The sequence below is a fragment of the Microtus oregoni genome, unplaced genomic scaffold (assembly GCF_018167655.1).
Source record: "Microtus oregoni isolate MIOR12 unplaced genomic scaffold, Mior012 000123F_ref0000434, whole genome shotgun sequence".
NCBI lineage: Eukaryota > Metazoa > Chordata > Mammalia > Rodentia > Cricetidae > Microtus > Microtus oregoni.
In genome coordinates, this window is record NW_024544755.1 from 1,611,711 (window position 1) to 1,638,743 (window position 27,033).

Below are 27,033 nucleotides of genomic sequence, written 5' to 3' on the forward strand. Positions count from 1 at the left end.
CCTGCAGTTCCCTGAGCAGCCTGCAGGGGGCAGTGGGTCCCCAGATGACAGCAGAGTTACTGGTGGTCCCTAAGCAGAATGCAAGGGCCAGTGTTTCCAGAGAGGACAGAACAGGACCTTTGGGTCCCTGAGCAGCCTGCAAAGGGCAGTGGGACCCGAGACGACAGCACAGGTCCGGGTGTCCCTGAGCAGTGGCAGACAGGGTGTCCCTAGAAGAGAGCACAGGTCCCACGGGTCCCTGAGAATCCAGCAGAGGGTAGCTGTTCCCTAGAGGACACCATAGGTCATGCCGGTCCCTGAACATTCTACAAGGGGCAGTGGTGTCCAAGACAACACCACAGGTCATGTGGTTCCCTGAGCAGGAGCATGCAGGGGGAAGTGGGCCTTGAGACAACACCACAGGTCCTGGGGGTCCCTGAGAAGCGGCAGGCAGGGGGTCCATAGACAAAAGCCCAGGACCTGTAGGTCCCTGAGCAGCTGCAGACAGAATGGGTCCCATGACGACACCACTTGTCCTGCGGGTCACTTAGAAGCCTGCAGAGGGCGGGGGATCCCGAGATAACACCACAGGACCTGCGGGTCCATGAGCAACAGCAGACAGGAAGTCCTAGCTGACATCGGAAGTCCTGCAGGTCCCTGTGCAGAGGCAGGCAGTGGGTAGGGGGTCCCGAGACAACAGCATAGGTCAGGCGGGTCCCTGGGCAGTGGCAGGCAGGGGGCAGGGGATCCCAATGAGACACCTCATGTCCTGCCTGTCCCTGAGCAGCAGCAGGCAGGAGGCCTGAGGTCCGGAAAAACACCGCATGTCCTGCAGGTCCCTGAGCAGAGGCAAGAAGTGGGCAGTGGGTCACGATAAAACGGCACAGGTGGTTAGGGTCCCAGAGCAGGAGAGAGGCAAGGGGCAGTGGGTCACTAAAAAACACCACAGGTCCTGTGGGTCCCTGTGCAGCCTCCAGTGGATCCTAAGATGTCAGCACAGGTCCTGCAGGTTTCTGAGCAGCAGCTGGCATGTGGCAGTGGGTCCTGAGGCAACATCAGAGGTCCAACCGGTCCCTGAGCTGCCTGCAGGGGGCAGTGGTTGCCTAGACGATATCACAGGTCATGTGGGTCCCTGAACAGTGGCAGGCTGTGGGTCCCGAGACAACACCACAGAACCTGCAGCTCGCTGAGCAGAGGCAGGCAGGGTGCAGTGCGTCAAGATGCAACAGCACAGGTCCTTCGGTTCCCTGAGCAGACTGCAGGAGGGAGAGGGCACCGAGACAACACCACAGGACATGTGGGTCCCTGAGCAGCCTGCAGGCTTAGTGGGGCCTGAGAACACAGCAAATGTCCTGCGGGTCCCTGAGCAGCCTGCAGGAGACAGTAGAACCCTAGATGGCAGTACAGGTCCTTACATGGGGCAGGGAGTCCTGAGATGACACCACTGGTCCTGTGGGACTCTGAGCTCCTGCAGGCAGGGGACAGTGGGACCCTTGGAGACAGCACGGGTTTCCCTGAGCAGTGGCACACAGGGATCCCCAGACTAGAGCACAGGTCCTGCAGGTGCCTGAGCACTGGCAGCCAGGGTGTCCTGAGAAGATAGCTCAGGTCCTGCAGGCCCCCGAGCAGAGTGAGGGAGGGGGCAGTGGGCCCTGAGACAACACCACAGAAGAGAAGTGGCAGGCAGGGTGAGGGGGTACCAAAGCAACACCACAGGTCCTGCAATTCCTTAGGCAGCCTTTGTGGGCAGAGGGCTCCGAGACAACACCACAAGTATTGCGGGGGCCTGAGCTGCCTGTAGGAGACAGGGAGTTCAGACAACATCACAGGTCCTGCAGGTGGCTGACCAGCGGCAGGCAGGTTATCCTGAGACGGCAGCACAGGCAGGGGACAGTGGGTCACGGGACAACACCACAGGTTTTGATGGTCCCTGAGCAGCTACAGGAAGAGGTCAGTGGGTTCTGAGACAACACCACAGTCCTGAGGTCCTAGGCAGTCTGCAGGGGCAGGGGGACCTGTGAAAACACCACAGGTCCTGTGGTCCTTTAGCAGTGGCAGGCAGGGGCCAGTGGGTCGCCAGAAGACAACACAGGTTTGCGAGTCCCCGAGCAGCCTATAAGTGGGAGGGAATCCCGAGACAACAAAACAGGTGCCTTGGGTCCCCCAGCAGTGGTAGGCAGTGGGTAATGGATCCTGAGATGACAACACAGGTCCTGTGTGTCTCAGCAGTAGCAGGCAGGTCACAGTAGGTACCAAGATGACAGACAGGTCCTGCAAGTCCCTGAACAGGTGGCAGGAAGGGGGCAGTAGTCCCCGAGAGGACCCCAATGCTCTTAGGGTCCTTGAGCAGCGGCAGGCAGTGGGCAGTTGGTCTTAAGATGACACCACAGGTTCTGCTGGTCCCTGATCAAGGTAGGCAGGTGGTAGTGGGTCCAGAGACGACACAGTAGGTCCTACAGGTCCCTGAGCAGAGGCAGTCAGTGCACAGTGGGTCCTGAGATGACAACACAGGTTCTTCCAGACCTTTAGCAGGAGCATGCAGGGGACTGTGGGTCCGAAGACAACATCACAGGTCCTTCCGGACCCTGAGCAGCAGGAGGCAGAGGGCCACGAGACAACAGCACAGGTCCTTCGGGTCCATGAGCAGTGACAGGCAGGGGGCAGTTGATTCCGCGATGACACCATAGGTCCTGTGGTTCCCTGAGCAGTGGCAGGCATGGGGCACGCGGTCTTGAGGTGACACCACAGGTCCTGCTGGTCCCTGAGCAGTGGTAGAAAATGAGCAGTGAATCCCGAGACAACAACACAGGTCCTGCGGGTCTCTGGGCAGCCTTCAGGGGGCAGTGGGTTCCTAGACTACAGTACAGGACTGCGGGTACCAGAGCAGTGGCAGGCAGGGGCCAGGAGTTCCGGAGATGACATGACAGGTCCTGAGTGTCCCTGAGCAGCCTGCAGGGAGCAGTGGGTCCCTAGACGACAGCACATGCCCTGCTGTTCCCTGAGCAGGGGCAGACAGGGGATTCTTAGACAACAGCACAGGTCCTGCAGGTCCTGAGCAGCAGGCTGGCTGAGGAGCAATGGGTCCCGTGACAACATCACAGGTTTTGCAGGTTCCTTAGAAGTCTGCAGTGGGCAGGAGGTCCAGAGACAATACCACTGGTCCTGTGGGTTCCAGAGTAATGGCAGGCAAGGGACAATGTGTCCTGAGATGACATGACAGGTGTGAGGGTTCCTGGGCAGCGTGAGGCAAGAGACAGTGTGTCCCGAGACTACAACACAGGTCCTGAGGGTTCCTGAGCAGTGGCAGGCAGGAGGCAGTGGGTCCTGAGACACCACAGACATAACATCACAGGTCCTGCAGGTGGCTTGTGCTCCAGGGGTGCCTGTGCTCTCCTGGATCTCGTCCTGCCTGCCCCGTTTTTCCTTTTGTCCCTGGTCGTTGGGCTACCATGCGGCCCTGTTTAGGTGCTGAGGAGTTCCATCTGGACGGGTGAGTGTGTGCTATCCAGGGGCGGATTGTCCCGGAAGAGAGCACAGCCCCCCTCCCCCAGCTCCTTCTGCAGGGCTGTCTTTCTTGCACACGACCCCCCCCCCCCCAAAGCCTGCGTTTTCTGCTGGGTCCTTTGCTTGGGAACAGTTTTCTGCTCCTACACTAAGGCTACCCACCCAGAGCGGTGAGTGCCTGCCTACCGGGCAGGCCTCAAGGACCCCCGAAAGGGAGCATGCGCACCTTCAGCTTTAGTTGCAGGGTGTCCTGTGTTCTACTCGTCCCCGCCCTGTCCCCCAAGTTCTCCCTTTTGTCCACAGGTCATTGGACTACCAGGCGTCTATGTTTTGGTGCTGAGGAGTTCATCTGGACAGGACGGTTCCTGCTTCTACACTGAAGAGATATACCCAGGGAGTCAGTCACAGCAAACTGAACCAAGATACCAGGCCTCTCCTGTCTCCATTTGAAGGAAGAGATGGGAAGGCGCCAATGCAAGAATTCCTCCAACAACCTGAAAGGCAACATGACATCACCAGAATCCAGGGATCCCGAAATAAGAAGAATTGTACACCCTACTCCAGGAGAATTAGAAGAAATCGACTCAAAAGTGAACTATATGAAAATAATAGAAGACCTTAAACAGGTGGTGAAAAACTGCCATAAACAATTAGAGATCAAAAAAAAAAAGATAGAAGAAAACCAAGAGAAACAAGAAAAAGCAATCAAACAGGTAAGGGAAGCAGTTCAAGACATGAAGAATGAAATGGAAGTAATGAAGAAAACACAAACCAAGGGAAGGATGGAGATGGAAAATCTGGGTAAATGAACAGGAACTACAGAGACAAGTACTAACAACAGATTACAAGAGATAGAAAAAAGGATTTCAGACACTGAAGATACCATAGAGAAAATAAACACACTGATCAAAGAAAATAGCAAAAACAACAAATTCTCATCACAAAACATTCAGGAAATCTGGGACACAATAAAAAGACCGAACCTAAGAATAATTGGGATAGAAGAAGGAGAAGAAGTACAGCTCAACGGTACAGAAAATATATTTAATAAAATTATAGAAGAGAACCTTTCTCAACCTAAAGAAAGATATTCCTTTGAAGGTTCAAGAAACTTATAGAACACTGAATAGACTGGACCAAAAAAAAAAAAAAACAATCTCCTCGCCGTATAATAATCAAAACACTAAACATACAGAATAAAGAAAGATATTAAGAGCTGCAAAGGAAAAAGGCCAAGTTACTTATAAAGGTAAACCTATCAGACTTACTCCTGTCTTCTCTATGGAAACCATGAAAGCCAGAAGGTCCTGGATAGATGTACTGCAGAAACTAAGAGACCATGGATGCAAGCCCAGATTACTATACCCAGCCAAGCTTTCGTTCACTATAAATGAAGAAAACAAAATTTTCCAGGATAAAAACAAATTTAAACAATACGTAGCCACAAATCCAGCCTTACAGAAAGTAATAGAAGGAAAATCACTAACCAAGGAGGCCAACAATGCCCACAATAACTCAAACATCTAGAGACCCTTCACCAGAGCAATTCAAAGAAGGGAAAAACACAAACTCTACTGCTAAAAAAGTGACCGGAGTTAACAACCACTGGTCATTAATATCACTTAATGTCAATGGACTCAACTCACCTATAAAAAGGCACAGGCTAAGAGATTGGATAAGAAAACAGGATCCAACATTCTGCTGTTTACAAGAAACACACCTCAACCACAAAGACAGGCACCTACTCAGAGTAAAGGGCTGGGAAAAGGCTTATCAAGCAATGGACCTAAGAAACAAGCAGTGGTGGCCATACTAATCTCTAACAAAGTTGACTTCAAACTTAAATCAACCAGAAGAGATGGAGAGGGACATTTTATACTCATTACAGGAACAGTTCATCAGGATGAAGTCTCAATCCTGAATATCTATGCCCCTAATATAAAAGCACCCACGTACATAAAAGAAACATTACTAAAACTCAAGGCTGCCATCAAACCGCACACACTAATAGTAGGAGACTTCAACACTCCTCTCTCACGAATGGACAGGTCAATCAGACAGAAACCTAACAGAGAAATAAGAGAAGCAATGGAGGTAATGAATCAAATGGACTTAACAGACATCTATAGAATATTCCACCCAAATAGGAAAGAATATACCTTCTTCTCTGCAGCTCATGGAACCTTCTTGAAAATTGACCACATACTCGGTAACAAAGCAAACATCCACAGTTACAAAAAAATATTGGTAACCTCCTGTGTCTTATCAGATCACCATGGATTAAAGTTAGAATTCAACAACAATGCTACCCCCAGAAAGCCTACTAATTCATGGAAACTGAACAGTCAACTACTGAACCATACCTGGATTAAGGAAGAAATAAAGAAAGAAATTAAAGTCTTCCTCAAATTCAATGAAAATAAAGAAAAACCTACTCAAACTTATGGGACACTATGAAGGCAGTCCTGAGAGGAAAGTTCATAGCTCTAAGTGCCCACTTAAAGAAAACAGAAAAAGCACACATTGGAGACTTAACAGCCCACCTGAAAGCTCTAGAAAAAAAAAAGAAGTAGACTCACCTAGGAGCAGAAGAAGACTGGAAATAATCAAACTGAGGGCAGAAATCAACAAAATAGAAACACAGAAAACAATACAAAGAAGCAATGAAACAAAAAGCTGGTTCCTGGAGAAAATCAACAAGATTGATAAACCCCTATCCAAACTAATCAAACGGCAGAGAGAGAATATGCAAATTAATAGGATCAGAAATGAAAAGGGGGGCATAACCACAGACACAGAGGAAATTCAGAGAATCGTTAGATCTTACTACAAAAGCCTGTATGCCACAAAACTCGAAAATGTAAAAGGAATGGACAGTTTTTTAGATAAATACCATATACCAAAGTTAAACCAGGACCAGGTGAACAATCTAAATAGACCTGTTAGTCGCGAAGAATTAGAAGAGGTTATCAAAAACCTGCCTACCAAAAAAAGCCCAGGACCAGATGGTTTCAATGCGGAATTCTACCAGATCTTCCAAGAAGACCTAATACCTATACTCCTTAATGTATTTCACAATATAGAAACAGAAGAATCATTGCCAAATTCCTTTTATGAAGCTACAGTTACCCTGATGCCAAAACCACACATACACTCAACCAAGAAACAGAATCTCACTCATGAATATCGATGCAAAAATCCTCAACAAAATACTGGCAAACTGTATGCAAGAACACATTAAAAAATTATCCATTATGATCAAGTAGGCTTCATCCCAGAGATGCAGGGCTGGTTCAACATACGAAAATCTATCAATGTAATCCAGTATATAAATAAACTGAAAGAAAAAACCATATGATCATTTTTTTTAGATGCTGAAAAAGCATTTGACAAAATTCAACATCCCTTTATGATAAAAGTATTGGAGAGATTAGGGATACAAGGGTCATACCTAAATATAATAAAAGCTATATACAGCAAGCCGACAGCTAACATCAAATTAAACGGAGAGAAACTCAAAGCCATCCCACTAAACTCAGGAACACGACAAGGCTGTCCACTCTCTCCATACCTCTTCAATACAGTGCTTGAAGTTCTAGCAATAGCAATAAGACAACATAATGGGACCAAGGGGATTCGAATTGGAAAGGAAGAAGTTAAACTTTCGATATTTGTAGGTGTTTTTAAAAGGAGCTGAACAATAGGGCATATGGGACATGAAGACAGAAAGGTAGTGGTGGGAGGGCATAAGAAAAGGGAGAAGAGCAGGTAGAGAAATAAGAAAAAAATTGTTTGAAAAAAATGTAATGATTAAATACTTATTTGTATGCTAATGAATATGAATGTCAAAAAAGAAAAATAAATTTATAAATTTCTAGTTCTAAAACAACGTAAATATTTAGGCACCAGAAATGAGAGATTAAATAAAATAGTGGGTGATTTTTAACCCTATTTTTACTTTTAGTGTTTTATATATTTATAATTAAGAATAGTTCATTACAAATAATCTTATAGTTAAAATGTTTATACTTAAGTAGCAATATCAACAGAAGGACTTTGAATATTCAAAGTGTGCATGAGAATTTTGAGGTTAATTTTGTAGGACTTCTTTTTTTTCTGAATCTCAGGTTTTATGATCCTTAGTGCTTCATCAATACTAATTAAATTAAGCTGGGTTTTTGCTGAATTTCTGATCTATTTGTGATGACTACAAAATACTAAACAAAAGTAATCAGTTTATACGAGCTGATCCAATTGATCAATTCAATGAAACAAGCAAAAGTGGTAATTGTGCGTTATATTGCCTCAAGAAAGCTAAGCAGATCTTGGTTTCTTAGGGATTTTTTTACAGTTTGATTAGGCGTCTTTTGATTAAAGAGATGAGGTATAGCACTGAGGAGGAACTGGCTGTTATAAAAGGTTCAAAATGAACTTGTCCGGTCTTTGGAGTCAGCTTTATTGTAAATCGCACTGATTACTAATCCCACTAAAATAATGGAAGGCTCAGTGGAGAGCACTATAAGATCTCTGCATAGTTTGTTTTTTTATCGCTCTGAGGGTTTTCTTAACCATCATTTCCAAAGTACCTGTTGTACAGAAAATGCACATTTCATGACATATTGTATGAAATTATCCTATACAAATTTCACACTTTTATTTATCATCATTACTCATGGTATGACAGATATCACAGAGAAATATTGAAAAGCTGAAAACTCCTGTGTTGAGAATATCGCTTAAGTACATAAATGATGTTTAATTCTTCATTGGTGAATGAATGGATGAATGAATATAATACCAGTAATAACAAGAACCAGCTATCACAAGGACAAAACTTATCATTGGAGACAAAATGAGGGATAGTACAGACTCACCATAGACCAGAGATGGGGACCAGAGAAGTCAAATGGAGAGAACAACAGAGGATGGCAACACTATGGTATCAGCACGATGGTCTTGTACCTAATTAGAAGTCTATACTATACTGTAACTAAGGATCTGTGATTAAGGCATAAGATGCAGGGGTGAAAAACTGATTGTCACAGTTCATATGCTCATATTGAAGATAAATGTACAGAGATAGGCCAAGTTGGCACATATACTCCACAACTTTATAGAATTTAGTCAAATATTGTTAAATAGCAGGCATTTATAAGCAGGATTTCAAGAAGAGCTATATGATTCCAAAGAACAGAAATATTTCTTTGCTAGTACTTGCATAAAGTGTTTACTTAAAACAAAATAATATTATTATAGTGGTAGACTTTGACAAACCACCAACTATAGAAATATGATCAAGAATATTCTGAACATCTCTGTTCTGAATTAGCAGTTAAATAGAATGTGAAAAACCTAATGGAAAAATACAAAAAGCTTTTTACATTTTCCTACTTATTTAAAGATTGGTTGTGACTTGCTAGTACCTTAGCCAATAAATACATTTGGAATACCACTAACTTCATCTATATCAGCCACTTGTAACTTTTCCTACCCTGATTACCAAGCTACAATTTCACCAATATAAATCCATTTCTATTAATTATACTAATTAGTAAAGTTTTAGTGTTGATGAAAGGGAAAGATAGTAGATATATATGTAGACACCATCTCCAGTGTGATTTTTCTTATTTATTGTTCCTCATCATTCCTCGAATATGGATTACTGATTACAGTCACTGTTTTCTCCTAAGGCTTGAGTAAAAGCAATAGATTTATATAATAAAGTCTTTGTTAATTTTTTTTGCAAATGCCTGAATCTCGGTGTATTTTTATTTTGCATTTTTCCCAATGACTAATGATTTTGGACAGTTTCTATCATATATTTATTGGCCATTTGAGAGCCATCTTTTCATTTCATTGACCCAAGTATTGATTGGTTTGTTGGTTGGGATTTTTGTTATTTCTTGATGTTGTTTCCTGAGTTACCAGAAGGGAAAGCCTTTAAAAAATGAAAATTTAAACTACTATGGCCCAACTATAACACTTCAGGGTATATATGTGGAATCAACTTAAGTATCCATCAACAGATTAAGGGATAAAGAAAATGTTATATATAGGCATGAGTGAGTTTTATTAAAGTATAAAAAGTAGGGAATTGCATTATTTTCTGTAAGATGGATGTATCTGGAGATATAATATTAACAAAAGTAAGACAGATCAGAAAGACAAAAGTCACCAATTATTTGTTGAACCTATAGATCTATATAATTATATGGATATATGGATAATACACATATACATACCTATTCACATATGGTTTGAAACAAAAGGAAGATTAGGAAAAGGAGGTGCTAGAGGGATAAAGATGGTGAAAAAGGGAGGATATGAATGGTGAATGTGATCAAAGTAAGTGATAAACTTGAGAGGCATTGTCTTTATAATGTTCATACTATATACAATCAATAAATATCAGTGTAAGAAAACTATTATAGGCATCATTAAAGATACTGTGTTCATAAGAGGGAAGGCTTTAGGCAGTGAACCTTAGGTGTGATGAGGCAGACTGAAGAAAATATTGAAAAAGATTGAAATCACAGTAAACAAGGATAGAATAAATCTTATATCTGTCCAGGAAATATCTGACACAAGTTGAGGAGAACATTTCTATGCACAAAATGGGTGAAATGAAGAAATACATAAAAAGAGAACAGCTATGAGTCCCATAATGATTCCCCCTATTAACACAGAATCTTTACTCTTATTTTGGTACTGAGAAGCCTGAAGAACTCTGGAATCTGCAGTTGGGTAAAAATCATGATTTACTTACAAGTCTCACTGCCTCCTAGGGGAAGTAAAGTAAGAACAGAACTATCTTGAATCTTTACACAAGTACATAGAAATATATGCTTATATAAAATCCATGTTTCCAAATATAGTTCATTGCAACTCTTTTCCTTAGAGAACCCCCCATAGTTTATTCTGTGAATTTAGGAGCCATTGATACATGTTCACAATATTCCAAAGGAGTATATAGCATACAAATCTTAAGATCTCTCTGTCTTTCTGTCTCTGAGGATTCAGGAGCTGATTGTGGCTAAATCTGTGTGTAGGGTAGATAGAGTAAAGGAATTGAGCAAGGGCTGTACAGAAAAGTGATGTGGGATTCCCATCTGTATGCTGTGAATACCATTGGTTAATAAAGAAACTATCTTGAGCCAATGATAGAGAAGAATAGAGCAGGAGAACTAAACTGAATGCTGGGAGAAAGAAGGTGGAGTCATGGAGAAGCCATGGAGCTGCTTCCAGAGATAGACACATTGAAACCTTGCCAGTAGGCCATGAGCCTCATGGGAAAATATAAAATACTGGAGATGGGTTAATTCTAGATGTAAGAGCTAGCAATATGTAAAGTAATTGGTCAAGCAGTGATTTAATTAATACAGTTTCTGTGTGGTTATTTTGGGAGTCTGGGCTGCCAGGAAAAGAACAAGTTGGCCTCTTTACAACAGAAAAGGGTAGAATTTGTTTGTGAGCCTCATTGAGCAAAATGTCTTGTCTTAAACCACATGTTCCCAAATAGTGTGTCTTCAAAGTAGACCAATAAACACAGATTCAAGGCCACTATAGGGTGCTAGCTAAGGAGACACAAGTTTAAGAATAGGGACGTGAAATGATCAAAGGAATCCACACTTCTTCCTTCTCTTGAGTGACTTTGGGGAACGGCTCTTTTTAAAGACATTAAATGGGAAGGAAAAATGGTTTTAAGGTACGGTGAAAGCACAAATGAAAGAGAAAAAAAGCTCCTGGCATCTATGCCCTACAGCATTATCCAAATCCTATGAAACCAGTGTCATGTTCAGCATTTCAAATGATACAACTTGTGGTCCTGGCATTCTTCCCTCCCTGAAATGACAGGGAAAGATTTCTAAACCCAGGTCATTGAATAATTCAGTTTTCACTGACCATAAACTGCTGTGGGAAAAAGCCAGATTTCTGTGGCATGTCACAAAGACTTGAATTTCAGAAGGTGAAATAATTTTTGGCTTAGAATCATACCTTATTGCTCCTCAAAGGAATCTTCTTCAGAACCACTGTATGATGTCTTGAAAACATTTCAAAGCTATGAAAACAGGATGCATGTTCTTGGTAAAAATAAATGTGATGAGCCTTTGTAGATGGTACTGGCACATTTAATTTGTCTAGAAAAGAAGGAAACAACCCATGGCAGCTGAAATTGAGGTTTTCAGGTTGGTTTCTGCCTTTTTAAAAGAAAAATTTCTTAAGGTTTATCCAGAAGTGTCTTTGGAACACATATTATTTCTCAAGTAAGGTTTCTGTTTAATGTGTGTCTGAGCATTTCCATTGATGCCTTTTCTATTGAGAATTACTAGAGACAAAATATCTTAACAAGAAATGGTAGTGGTGTTTTTCAAATGCCAAGTTTATTTTTAATCATTAAGAAGTAGAAAATATTTTTATAGGGATCATGGAACCTCTTAAGCCAGAAAAAAATCCCCATGAATCAGTGGGAATTAGACCACTTTATATGGGTGGTGATGTGGACAGAATTGGGGAAATGACAGCTAGGTATATTTCCCTAAGAATGGCCTTTGATACTTTTCATGAAAGTTGATTTTCTGTCATTCTGGTGGAAAATCTAAAAAAGTGCAATGTTTATAGTTAATTCCTTTGTGATTGTATTGGGTCTGATTAGATTTGACCCAATTGAAAAGGTGACTCAACTTGATAGCAGAAAGAAGACTAGCCTTTAAAATGATGAACCTTAAATACAGTTAATATATAATATGTGCTTTATACACATATTCTTTCAAGTATACCAGTTACTTAGGTCAGGAAGAAGTAAGAACATTGGACAGAAAGAGTAGAATTCAATAATAGCTTACTCCTTTTGGAAATCACATTCATCACTTCAATTTTTTATTTTCAGAGGGAGAGAGAGAGAGAGAGAAAGAGAGAACTTATCCTATTCCTTCTGCACCTAACAAGAGTGTATTAGCGAGATTGTTTCTCAGACCCATAAAGGAAAATGAAGAGAAAAGTGCTTTTGTAGAATCTTCTTATTAAACAGCTAAGACACTCTTCTTTATGAAACCAGGACTGGAATAAGAGAGGAAGATTGAGTGCTATATTCAGACTTCCCACCTCTTTCACGCCTCATTGATGAAACTGCTCTTTACAACAGAGTTGTGGAGAACAGTTCAAGCACTTGTATTTACAAAGCACTCAGGTACCTAAGGATCAGGGAACATTGTAGAAAGGGTGTAGAGGTTGCAAGAGCCAGAGGATTTGGACATTTTCTGTGATATTGCACTGTAGAAAAGAAAGGAAAAGGAAGAAAGAAAGGAAGAAATAAAAAACCAGAAAAGGAATGAGAGGGGGACAGAGAGATTGAGAAGGAGATAAATTTAGAGTGTAATGGCACCAACTTTACTACATTACTACTGTATTTCCTGACCATTATTTCTCCAAAATCTTATGCTGAATATTTGAGACCACATCATTAATGCATTGATTGCATCAGCATGGTAATTTTCCAGTTGATAAGATCAGCACTTTTTCTTTCACAACTTCTTGCTAACTGCTTTTTTAAAATACATAATTCTGTGCCTGAAGGATCTATACAAAGGTCCTTCCCCCTAGGTTTTTTGTTTTTGTTTTTTGTTTTCAAGATATGGTTTCTCTGTGTAGTTCAGGTTTTCCTGGAACTCACTTTGTAGATTAGGCTGACCTTGAAATCACAGAGATCTTCCTGCCTCTGCCTCCCTAGTGCTGGGATTAAAGGCGTGTGCTACCACTGCCAGGTGGCAAATCCCGTTTTAATATTAATTTCTTTTGCATAAAGTATTAAAAGTTAATAGCCTATAGATTGTTGTCTTTTAATTACATATGCAGAGTTGGACAAAGTTGAAGGTATCTCATTATTTCAAAATAGCCCAAACTGTCCTATTTTAAGAACACTCTGACAAATATAAATCAAAATATTGGGTCCTACCGTCATGTACCTCAATGCAGCTATACCACTTAGGAAAAAGTGGCACACTACAGAATGAGAAAAAGATCTTTACCAGTTGTGCATCCAATAGAAGCCTCGTATCTAAAATATACTAAAAACCTAAAAATAAAATCTTGAAGTGGGAAAAACAAACAGCATAATTAAAATTATTGTTGAACTGAACAGAGTTTTCATAAGATAATACACAAATGGCTGAGAAACGCTTAAATGTTCAACATCCATAATCATCAGGGTAATTCAAATCATCATTGCTTTTAGATTTCATCTTACAACAGCCAGAATGACAAAGTTCAATAAAATAAATTACAAAACATGTTGATAAGGATGTGGAAAAGGGGAAACATTTATCCATTGCTGGTGGGAGTGTAGATTTGTATAACTTCTGTGCAAATCAATGTAGGAGTTTCAGAAAACTGAAAATTGTTGTGCCTCAAGATCCAGATATACAACCCTGAGGCATCTACCCAAAGGACTCCATATATTTGACCACAGAAACACATGCTTTACCATGTAAATTGCTGTTTTCTTCATAATACCCAGAAATTGGAAACAATCTACTTGTCTATCAGTTGATGAATGGATAGTGAAAAGTATGACACATTTATATAATGAAATATTATTCAGCTTTTAAAAATGAAATTATGAAATTTGCAGGTAAATGGATGGAGATGGAAAAAAGTCATCCTGAGTAAGGTAACTCAGATTCCAAGAGACACATATTGTGTTTTTTCTTTTACGTGGATGCTAACTTTTAAGCCTTCCATATGTGTGTTATAATCCATGTATCTTCTCAGGTTAAGTATCCAGTAAGGGACTACTGGGGAGGGGAGGATTCTCAATGAAGGGGAAATATATAGTCTAGAGAGACAGAGAGAAAATTGGAGTAGGGGGATTAAATGGGGAGGGATGACAGGACAGGGCTAAGGCTGTGGATATGGGGAAGAAAAAACAACATTAAGGGCCATTTGAGAGGCCATGTCTAAACTTTCTACTGTTGAAGCTTCCTAAAATTCATACGTAAGTAAAAGACATCTAAATGGAGTCACCAATTAATAGGGAGATGATGCCTCAACTAGACATCTTACACTGCTAAATGAAGCCTCCAGTGCCAGGAACAGTTTACATCTAGTTGTGTTGTTGGCCAAGGGTACTCTGTGGAAATTCCCAATATCTCAACCTATTGTCAAGGCTTTTGGTTGCTCTTCACAGTCCAGTGGTAAAACTCTATTGCTAAAGATACCAATTAGTTATCTCGTTGAACACCATTAAGTTGAGCTTAAGTATCTACCTAAGCTTAAGCTTAAGCTTAAGTATCAGCCACTAATGTTTCAGTTCCTACAGAAAGGGACTGAAGCTTACCATCCAAATCAGCTGTTCCCTCTTCCATAGTAATGAATTTCTCCTTAACATCACCCTGTACCTTTTTAAAATTTTGCTCAGTTGATCGAGTCATGTTAAACAAAGATCTGTTCTCTTCCATTAAGTATCTACCTAGAGGCTTCACTCCTATTGACTAATGTTCATGGTACTTGAAGGTACTCTGCATGCTACCAGAGGAAACAGGTAATTATCAACCCAGCTACAAAGGCTGCAAGCTATAGCTGTAACTTCCCTATAAGATATGCTGGTCCAATCGTGGCACAAACATTATGGGAGTGAAAAACCACTCTGATTAGATTTAAGGACCATTCAGGAAGATGGTACTCATACTTGAGAGTGCTTGGTGGCCAGGATTATAACATTGGATAGGCCATGGGACCAGGGGAAAACCAAATACTACTATTAAATAATTCCTAACATTCTCTTATACGGTAAATCATTGCCACTCAGTCATCATCATAGAAACTTCTTGTTGTAGATGGGATATAACACAAAGACCCACAATTTGACAATGGCACAGAGTGAGAGATTTCTGAAATCAGTCTTAAATAGGAGGTGTTCATCTACCTGCTCCTCTAAGGGATCAACAAGCTATGCTGAAGAGGATGGAGAAAGATTTTGAAGAGGCAGTGTTGATGGATGACTTCCAGGAAACAGTGTCTACCAGACACAATTGGACTGTGGGACATATGAACTCACTCAGACTGTGGCAGCAAGCACAGGGCTTGCTGTAGGTCCAAGCAAGGTGGTCTTACAGCATTGAAAAAGTTGGAAGTGGAAATGGGTTCCCATTCCTAACCAAGAAACTATTTGAAAATGACAACCAATTGGAAAGAAAAAATCAATTTTACGCAATGGGGTCCCATTGGGCACATTAACCACACAACCACATGTAAAGGAAAGTCCCATGTCTGGCAGTAGATGGCCAACACAACACAACCTCAGTGGTATTTTTTGTAGAGTTTTTGTTTCATATTGGTTTGCTTTTGTTTTACTGGTCTTTTGCTTGTATGTTATGGTTTTGATTTTGTGTTTTTGTGGGGATCATGTGTATGGTTCTTTTTTACCCTTCCATTCTTTCTTTTTTCTAAAGTGAGAGAGAAAGAGAGAAGAGTTGAATGGATAGGGAAGTGGGGAGGATCTTGGAGGGAGGTAGGGAAAGGGAAATGAATTAGAATATATTATATGAAAAAAGTTTTCAGCAAAACATATTGGGGACTGAGGGAAAACCAAGTTATTCAGTATTAACATTAACACAATTGGAAATAGTGTCTCAGAAGGTTTTAAAACTGTCAGTCTTGATTCCTTTATATTTGAACTGTGTTTATTTTAGTATTTTAGCTAATATAATATTCAGACAACTGTGCCATTAAAATTCCCTCACCCCAATGTAATGTATCTAGATGCTATTGGAGAAGTGGAACACCAAATCCCCTGAACTAAGAAAGCAGTCCTTAATGAGTTCACAACTCCACTGGAGAGAAAATGTAAACCTATCTGACATGGTCTTGGCACATACAGGAAAATTTATTAATTGGCCCTACAAAGAAAGGCAAAGGATCATACTTCTCTGCATTGATGGAAATCATAGAGATTTTGTTTTTTTAAACCGAGGCTTTAAGAGTCAGAGATGAATAGGATCATACTTTGTAAATGTCTATACATTGGAGACAGGATTGATAGTCTTATTATCCTGTGTATTTAAAACATCCCAAGTCTCTGGTGCTAAAAGATTTATACACCATTTTATATTTATTACTCATTTCCATTCATTACTCTTCAGGGTGGCTACAAGAAGGTTGTTATGAGAGTGGCCCCTGGTTACAAAGAGGGCAAAGGCACTGAAAAATGATGTGAAGAGCTAGAAGTTGGCAAGTGGGAACAGCAAGGTTCTAAGTGAGTTTTTGTTTTCTTTTTGACTATGTGATCAAAGTGACTGTTTGGAAATTGAGAAGTTTTTTGTTGTTTGTTTCTTCAGGTTAGATAAGCTACTCAAAGCTTCACTTACCATTGTGGATTCTTAGAAGTCTATACTTGTCTACAGTGTTCTCCACGGGCCTGTTTTTTTTTTTGTACTGAGACAACTTAATTGGGGTAATAGGCAGAGCAAGACTCCTCTTGAACAGTCTTGAGTTGTTTTTCCATGACAACATTCTCTAGCCCCATTTATGTAGAAAGCCGAGAACAGAACAATGCTGTGGTAAATGGCATCCAGAAAACCAAATTTTAATGAATGGTTTCACCAACTCTTGAGTAAGGCATGACAAGTAGAGACTATAATATATTATTATGTTTATCTTTATGACTTGCTATGCTGAAAACTGTACAGAAAATAAAACCTAACAATTATTCTTTCTTTAATAATTTGTGGCTCTGCTCCTAGGTCGGGGCTTCTAAGAAACATGGCAGCATGGAAATAGCATGATTCTGTTTCTATATGTTCTTTTTCTGAAGATTCTGTTCAATGAAGCTGAACTTTCTTTAAAGTATAGAGAAAGTCTGCTTTCAGTCTGCTAAGTCCCTCCTACCGTGTGTGTGTGTGTATGTGTGTGTAGGCAGGTCATGAAACAGAAATGGAGACTGCAAAGGGAAAGAAATACATGTTAAGGAAAGGGAGAGGGAGGAAGAAAAGAGAGAGTGATGGGATGCACCTGCAATGCAAGCAGAAGGTAGTTATTTGGAGGAACATGGGACCAGCAAGGGAAGGCAGGGATTTGGGGGAGAGCAGTGAGGAATGGCAACTAAACCATCCTGAACTCATACCTGCCATACATGCAAATGACATTGACTGAGCAGGTTATATTTAGGAAAATTAATGTAAATTTTTATATATAAATTTTATATATATCTTATATATAAATTTTATATATATCTTTTTTCTCTAAGCATATATATATATATATGCTTAGAGAAAAAAGAGGCATAAATTTGAAGAGGAGAGGAGAGGTATATTGGAGGCTTTGGATGAGAAAAAGGAAGAGGAAATAGTTTAATTATAATTTCAAAAAGAAAAAAGTATATGTGAAAATGTTTCAATGAAACCCATTTCCTTATATTCTAAACTTAAACTTAATTTTAAAAATAAATTACCCATGAGTGCAGGGGGAAATCACTCTCATAGTCCCCAAATGATAGCTACTGTATATAATTTATAGAAAATATAATGAGTTGCTCCAATGTAATGTTTTTAAACTGCTGACTAAATTTATGTAAATGAAGAACTAGCACAAGGCATTATTTAATGTAAAGAAAAAGAGAAATTTCTTGTTTCTCTCTTACCTAGCATGCTGAGTTTAAGTGCACAGCTCAATATTGAGTATATTTATGTTACTGTTATCTCCAGAAGAATTTTCACCTTAAAAATATGAAATTTTGTCTCTGTCTCCTTTCATCGCTTGCTGAAGGTTAATATTCAGGAGGATGCCTATATGTTTTTCTTTGGGTTCTCCTTATTTAGCTTCTCTAGGATCACGAATTATAGGCTCAATGTCCTTGGTTTATGGCTAGAAACCAAATATGAGTGAGTACATCCCATTTTCCTCTTTTTGGGTCTGGCTTACCTCACTCAGGATAGTGTTTTCTATTTCCATCCATTTGCATGCAAAATTCAAGAAGGAGACAGAGACCCACATTGGAGCACAGGACTGAAATCTCAAGGTCCAAATCAGGAGCAGAAGGAGAGAGAGCACGAGCAAGGAACTCAGGACCGCGAGGGGTGCACCCACACACTGAGACAATGGGGATGTTCTACTGGGAACTCACCAAGACCAGCTGGCCTGGGTCTGGAAAAGCCTGGGATAAAACCAGACTAGCTGAACATAGTGAACAATGAGGACTACTGAGAACTCAAGAACAATGGCAATGGGTTTCTGATCCTACTGCACGCACTGGCTTTGTGGGAGCCTAGGCAGTTTGGATGCTCACCTTACTAGACCTGGATGGAGGTGGGGGTTCCTTGGACTTCCCACAGGACAGGGAACCCTGATTGCTTTTCGGGCTGGGGGGAGGGACTTAATTGGTGGAGGGGGAGGGAAATGGGAGGCGGTGGTGGGGAAGAGACAGAAATCTTTAATAAATAAATACATTAAAAAAATAAAAAAATATGAAATTTTGTATCTATTAGACAACTCTCCAAGTCCCCTTTCCCTCAGTTGTTTACTGCCTTTAGTCCATATTCTTTTTGTGAATATGACTATTCTAGATACCTCATACAGATTGGAACATAATAATATTACTCATTTTGTGTCTGGATCTTTTCACTTAGTATAATGTTCTTAAATCTTATAAACTGTGTCAGACTTTCCTCCTTGTTTAAGAATGAAGAATGTTGCATTGTGTACACATACACACATATTATATATACTAGTTTTTATCCATAGATAAAATACTGAGTTGGTTTTATCCTTTATGACCAAAGCTGTTATGAATGTTATGAAAACCAGAGTGCACATTTTGTCAAGAATTTGCTATAGATTATCTTGGGCATATATCTCCAAATGGGATCTCTCATTTAAAAATTCTCATATGACAATTTGATGTTTTATGGACAGTCACCATATTTCTGTTCTACAACGGCTGTGCTATTTTCCAATCAGATTGATAATACCTGAGAGTTCTAATTTTTCCATATTTTCACCAATATTGGTTACTTATTAAATAGTTACCATTCTAGTGGATGGTAGACCCAAATATGACTGTCCAAAATAATCAATGAAATGATTCCTAATGATGTTCTGCTATATTCATAGATCAGTGCCTTGTCCAGTCATCAGAAGCAGTCCTTCAGAAGCAGATGGGACAGGTGCAGAGAACCACAGCCAGACATTATGCAGAGAAAGTGTCTAAATTGGAGGTATCTTTTTTTTATTAATTTTATTGAGCTATACATTTTTTTCTGCTCCTCCCTTCTTCTCCCCTCCGCTTTGACCATCTCCCATGGTTTCCATGCTCCCAATTTACTCAGAGATCTTGTCTTTTTCTACTTCTCATGTAGAATAGATTTATGTATGTCTGTCTTAGGGAACTCATTGTTATCTAGGTTTTTTGGGATTGTGAATTGTAGGCTGTTTTTTATTTTTTTTTGTTTTGTTTTATATCTAAAAACCACTGATGAGTGAATATATATATGATAATTGTTTTTCTAGGTCTGGGTTACCTCACTCAATATGATGTTTTCTAGACTCATCCATTTGCCTGCAAATTTCAAGATGTCGTTATTTATTTATTTATTTTTTTGCTGTGTAGTACTCCATTTCGTAAATGCACCACATTTTCCCTATTTATTATTTGGTTGAAGGGCTTTTAGGTTGTTTCCCAGGTTCTGGCTATGACAAACAAAGCTGCTATGAACATAGTTGAACACATGTCCTTGTGGCACGATTGAACATCCTTTGGATATATATTCCCAAAAGTGGTATTACTGGGTCTTGAGGAAGGTTGTTTCCTAATTTTCTGAGAAATTGCCATACTGATATCCAAAAAGGCTGTATCAGCTTGCACTCCTACCAGTAATGCAGGAGTGTTCCCTTTACCTCACAACCTCTCCAGCATAAGTTGTCATCAGTGTTTTTGATCTTGGCCATTCTACAGGTGTAAGATGAAATTTCAGAGATGTTTGATTTGCATTTCTCTGATGACTAAGGATGTTGACCATTTCATTAAGTGTCTTTCAGCCATTTTAGATTCCTCTGTTGAGAGTTCTGTGTTTAGGTCTATACTCCTTTTTTTTTTATTGGATTATTTGTTCTTTTGATGACCAATTTCTTGAGTTCTTTGTATATTTTGGAGATCACTCCTCTGTCTGATGTGGGGTTATTGAAGATCTTTTCCCATTGTGTAGGCTGCCATTTTGTCTTTTGATTGTGTCCTTTGCTTTACAGAAGCTCTTCAGTTTCAGGAAGTCCCATTTGTTAGTTGTTTCTCTCAGTGTCTGTGCTACTGGTGTTATATTTAGGTCTCGATCAGGTCCCTCTTTTCAGAGCTTGGGATACTCTGTGGAAGAGGGGAAGAAAAGATTGCGGAAATCAGGCTGGAGTCAGAGGGGATGGAAGGCACTAGGAGAAGATGGCCAACTAAACCAACTAAGCAGGGCTAACATGGGTTCACAGAGACTGAAACAGCAAGCATGGGTCCTGCATGGGTCTGTACCAGGTACTCTGTATATCTTTCATGACTGTTAGCTTGGTGTTATTGTTAGTCTCCTAATAGTGGAGTGGGTAAATCTCTGACTCTTTGGTCTGCTCTTAGGACTCTTTTCATCCTACTGGGTTGCCCTGCTCAGCCTGTAAAAGAAGGTTTTTGTCTTGTTTTATTGAATCTTGTTTTTTCGAGTTTGCATGTTGTGTCTTGGAGGCCTGCTCTTTTCTGAAGAGAAATATAGGGGCAGTAAATCTGGGGGGTGGGGGTGGGGAGAGAAGTGGAGGGAGCTGTGAGAAATGGAAGGAGGAGAAACTGTGGTTAGAATGTATTGTATAAGAGAAGAGTTCAATTGAAAAAAGCAGTCACACCTATTTGTCCTCTTTTTCCCTCTCAGGGTCAACTATCTAAATCTCCTATTCACAACAATAACTCAAAATAACTACAATAAAACTCTTTGGTTTACATATTACAATTTTATGAACTTGAAAATGATAATTTATCTTTTCCAGTTCTAATTCTAAATTCCCAGGAAAAGTGTGGTTGACGAAGCATGTATCTAGTCATAGAGTTAACTATGACCAAGGAGATAAACTCACATATTCAAATGTGTCTATATTCTCCAATCTTATCCCTTGTCATTTTCTGCATACTTTCCATATCCTTCTGATACTAAATAATGATTGTCTACTGAAGATATAGGGAAAAAGGTAGAAGCTGTTGTTCTTGGTAAGAAACATCTGAATAAGCATTTGAAACCTTACCTTCATTAGAAGACATAAAAAATTATCGCATGTAGAGGAAAAGTTCAACACATCCAGGCTAATTAATAAGATGACATAATTTAAATCAATATTGTGCTTAACAATAATATCCAATCCTAATAAGTCAAAATTTTAATGACATTGGATAAAAGGAAATCCATTTAATTTATTTGTTATGTGTGTGCTATGTGCACATGTTCATATGAGTGAATGTGCAGATGTGTGTATGTGCAAGTGAAGGACAGAGGTCTATATTGGGTAACTTATTCATTCTCTGTGTTATTTTTCTTCATGGCAGAGTCTTTTCTGAACTTCGAGCTCATTGATTTGGAAAGACCTCCAAAAATCTGCCACATCTTCCACACCTTCAACATATTGACCAGCACTGAGATTACAGATGTGTAATAATTTGCATGTCTGTTTCTGTTTTTCTTATTTGAATACGGTGGTTCAGAACTAAGGTATTCACACTAGTACAGCAGACACTTTTGTGACTGTCATCTCCCTTCCAGTAATCTAGATCTTTTAGACATCGAATTCTGAAACTGTTATGGCTATTGTATGTGCATCTCTCTTCTTTACTTTAACATGGATAAAATGTGACAGTAGTCATTGAAGTCACTCTGCCTCAACTAGACAGATAGTAGAGATTCATTTGCAAATATAGCACTTGTCATCTACCTTTATATTTTTTATCGACTAGAACTAATTGTTGAGGTAATGAATAAGTAATACAGGATTTAGGTAATGTCAGGAAAGATAGATTAGCTCCCAGAAGTTAAAGAGCAATAAATCAAAGTGGAATCCAGGTCTGTGGAGTTGGAAGAGAGCAAATTCATTGCATACATAAAATATTTTAATTCAATACTATTCAACAGTGGGGATCATTTTTTTTGTGTGTTTGCAATTTGCAATATTAGGTATGGTAAGGATTTTAGATACAGAGAGAACTGTTTGTGAATGTTTCATGTGTTTCACAGTGAAACATCTATGAGTATTTAGAAAAGTTGTTCTATGGATGATTTCATAAAATATTATGTTTTTACTCTAGGCACTGAATAATTGTAATATGTATAATGAAAATTATAAATTGATTACCTCATTGTTAAAACATATATACTATTGTAGTCAGCTAAAAATTATACATTTGCTTGTGTTCTTTAGTTTAATTTATGGAAATAAATACATAGTTTCAACTTCAAATCAGTGAAGACCTCTTATTTTGTAAAGATGCTGACTTATTTTTATTATTTCCTTTATTTTAAGGTTATAATAAAAATTACATCCTTTCCCCCTTCCCTTTGAACTCTTCCATATACCCCTACTTGCTGTCTTTCAGATTCATAGTATCTTTATTATTAGTAGTCATTGTTAATGTATGCATACATCCCTAAATACAGCCTGATGAGTCTAAGTAAGGTTAACTGTATGTGTATTTTCAAGACTAACCACTTTGTATTGAATAATACATTGATTTGTTATTCACAGGAGAAGACAACTTCTCCAACTCTTAGAATTTCTTAGTTTCTTGCAGTTAATTGCACAGGATTGAGACCTCATGGCTTCCTCCCCACCCCTGTCCACTTTTGCATATCTATTGTTGTTGCTCTTGTTCAGCTCTTGTTTATTTAGGAAGTTATGGTGTTGAGACTTAATGGGTATGGCTTCTGGAATCTCAAGGTGTTTCACAGCAAACACCTGATCCTCTGGTTCTTAGTAAGCTTTCTATCCTATCTTCTGAAATGTTACCAAACTGTGGCTATGGGAGGGTTTTGTGGATGGACTCACTAGGAATGGTTCTGTAGGTCTGCTTTTGTTTGGGTGTGGTTTCTATGATATTCCTTTTTGCAAAGAAAAGCCTCCTTGATGAAGGGTGTAGACTACATTTATTTGTGAATATAAAAATAAATATTTAGTTAGGTGTTATGCTGGATTAATAAAGTGGTAGTTGTAGGTTTTCTTTGAAAATCCATCATTTTACGAGTACTGAGCAGTCCACTAGGTTTTCAGAACCAGGAGTGATTTTCCTCTTGTTGAGAAGGTCTTAAGCCCAATCATGAGCTGTTGTTAACCAACAGCACTGATACATTCTCAGGATTATCATGACATGTTGGTTGTTGTGGTTCATACTCATCATAGTTGAGTAAGAATGTCAGTTGCTTCCCTCCTTTCAAAGCCTGCATGTAATCTTCTGATACCATGAAATATAGTCTTCAGGGAGAAGGCTTTCAGTTCAGTTCCAGCTCATGGACCTCTAGGTTCTGTGTCTGAAATGCATTGTGTCTACAGCTGTAGCAACTCACTTTCCACCTCTGGGAGACAACCAAGGAAATAGCAAGTACTGGGATTCTCTTTGCCAGCTCTAACACACCAACAGCCAAAACTAAGAGAAGGTTTGATTAGTATGGTGTTGAGGGATTTGTTGTATGTCTTTGGCTCTTCAAGGGAGCATTTTCAGTCCAGGTTAGAACCTGGAAAAGGGTGTAGAAAATCTGACTGCATGGGGAGGTTGGATACAGCTCAGAGGGGACTTGGAGGTGGTGGAAGATCTTCTAATTTCTTTAAGAGTACAATTTTTGAATCCCAAGTGCTTGTGATTTTTTTATAATTCTTACTGAAAGCATTAGATATGATCATTTTTGAATTGTAATTAAGGAAAATAGCTCATTGCTTCCTTGATTTCATATGTCTCACAAAGCTGAAAATATATACTGTATAAGCCCTTACAAGGAAACTTGGTGAATAATTATAGATTTAACTCTAAAATACAAAGATTTTGGAGATTATCTTTTATTATAGTGTGGATACAAAGTGTTCCTGCATGCACAGAAAGACTCATGTGTTGGGAGATTAATTGGAAGCTAACACATTTGTGGAAAGTATCTGGATCTTTAACTTTCTGATATAATCAATGGATTAACCTCTTGGTAAATTCATCATATAATGGCTTTAAGTGTAAATTGTGCCCAGTTGGAGGAAGTATACCTAGAAAACTATATGTTGTCCCTGGGCTCTTCTTATGTTTCTTTTTGTCATCTATAAGATGAACACACTTTACCACATATGCTGCCATGATATTTGCTACCATATTTTGTCTTGCTTTGGGCCTAAAGAAATCAGTCCAGCTCCCAATGGATTGAAACTTTGGAAGCTTTCCTGTTTTTACATGTATTTGCTAACATAGTGAAAAACTGAGAGCCACAACTCCTATTCTGAACAGATGAAAGTTACCAACACTTTCATGACTTAACAAAGAACTGAAATGAAAAGGCCAATTACTACCCCAAATCTAGTTATAGTCACAATCTGTATATGTAGAGAGTAGGTCCTGGTAGAGTAGCCTGTGCTAAAACAAAACAAAACAAATTTTTATCAGTGAATAAAAATAAGTCAGCATTTTACATTGGTCAATGAGAGAATAGTATAAACACTGATACAAATAGTAATTATAATGAGGAAAAAAAGGTGAGGTTGTCTATATGGCTAGTTTGCAGAAGGGTTTTGTTTATGGGACAGAGAACTGTAAGTTAATGGGGCCCCTAACGTTTTAAAAATATGGCAGTGGTTGCACTTGTTCTGGTCTTATCTAGGCAGCCATATTTTTCCGGTATAATGGATGAAACTTCCCTCAGCTCCTTGTCAGATGTGTTGTCAGTTGTTTTCTGGGTCTTAGTCATTCTGACTCGGGTAAGACAAGAGCTCAAAGTAGATTTAACTTCCCTTTCTCTAATTGCTGAGGATGTTTTTAAACTATTTCTTGGTCATTTTTTATGTGTTTGTGTATTTTGCCTGTATGCATAGCTGTGGGCAATGTGTGTGTGTGTGTGTGTGTGTGTGTGTGTGTGTGTGTGTGTGCAATGCTCATGGAAGCCAGAAGAGGGCATTGGAACTGTGAGCTGCTATGTGGGTGCTAGGAAGAGGTCCCAGGTCCTCTGCAAGACCAGGCAATGATCGTAGCCAGCGAGTCATTTCTACAAGCACTTCTTTGTTGTTATTTTATTTCTTCATTTGAGAATTTTGTATTCAGATTGTCAGTGCAAACACCACAGATCTTATCTTAAAAGAAATAAAATAGTTTATTCGGGAGCCATTTTGAGGGACTGTGGTCTGGGAAACCATCTTGACATTGCCCCAAATTCCATGTTCCAATGTGGAATCAGCTTCATGAAGTTTACATAACAAATATAGTCATAAGTCAAGACAAGTTTAAAGCACATTTGAGGGCACATCAAAGAGGCAGGTACATTAAAATAGGGGAAGCTTTTCTATAGACCCACGATGCTACCTGAGCTTTTGGGTTGATGAAAGTCAATGGTCTGAGATGTTAATAGATTCCAAGAGGTTTTTATCATTAGTCACAGGGTGTTAATTCTAACAGAGAAGTAGACAAGGAATGGTTGTTCTGGAGGACCAGACCCAGTCCAAAGTAAAGTCACTAGCCTTTGGGCAGGCAACATTCCAATCTACCCGCAGTATTGAAATTCCAGTCATTAGTGGAGCTGATCTATTGGGAGCTCACCAAGGCTAGCTGGACTGGGACTGAAAAAGCATGGGATAAAACTGGACTCTCTGAACATGGCGAACAATGAGGGCTGATGAGAAGCCAAGAACAATGGCACGGGATTTTGAACCTACGTAATGTGCTGGCTTTGTGGGAGCCTAGCCATTTTGGATATTCACCTTCTTAGAAATGGACGGAGAGGGGAGGACCTAGGACTTACCACAGGGCAGGGAATCCTGACTGCTCTTTGGACTGGAGAGGGAGGGGGAGAGGAGTGGGAAGAGGGGGAGAAGGGTGGGAGGAGGGGGAGAAGGGTGGGAGGAGGGAGAGGGAAATGGGAGGCTGGGAGGAGGTGGAAACTTGTTTTTTTTTTCTCTCCTTTTCTCAATAAAAAAATGGAAAAAAAAAGAAAGTCCAGTCATTAATTAGTCTCTGAAGAGACAGATTCTTTTCAAGAGCTTTTCATTCACAGTTTCTCCTATTGCCCAAGCATCATATTTTGTGCCTTCAGAGTTCACATATCAAATATTGCAAGGTTCCTCATAGCTAAGAAGGCTGTTTCAAAGATCTGTAATAAATGAGATGAGAGAGAGAGAGTCTCAGGAGAGAGACAGCTGGATCATATTAAAACAATTTAGCATCATGATCTAGATCTAAATTGATTATTATTTTTTTTGGTTTTGGTTTTTTGAGATAGGGTTACTCTGTAGCTTTTGGGGCCCGTTCTAGAAGTAGCTCTTGTAGACCCCTCTGTAGCTGAGATATCATTTACATGTAACATAGATTACTATATCTAA

The 27,033-nt window shown here is 39.7% G+C and overlaps 1 pseudogene; it reads left to right on the forward strand.

The window, feature by feature from the left end:
* Positions 1–1,199: 1,199 nt before the first annotated feature.
* LOC121444421 overlaps positions 1,200–27,033 on the forward strand; it is a 31,585-nt pseudogene continuing 5,751 nt past the window's right edge.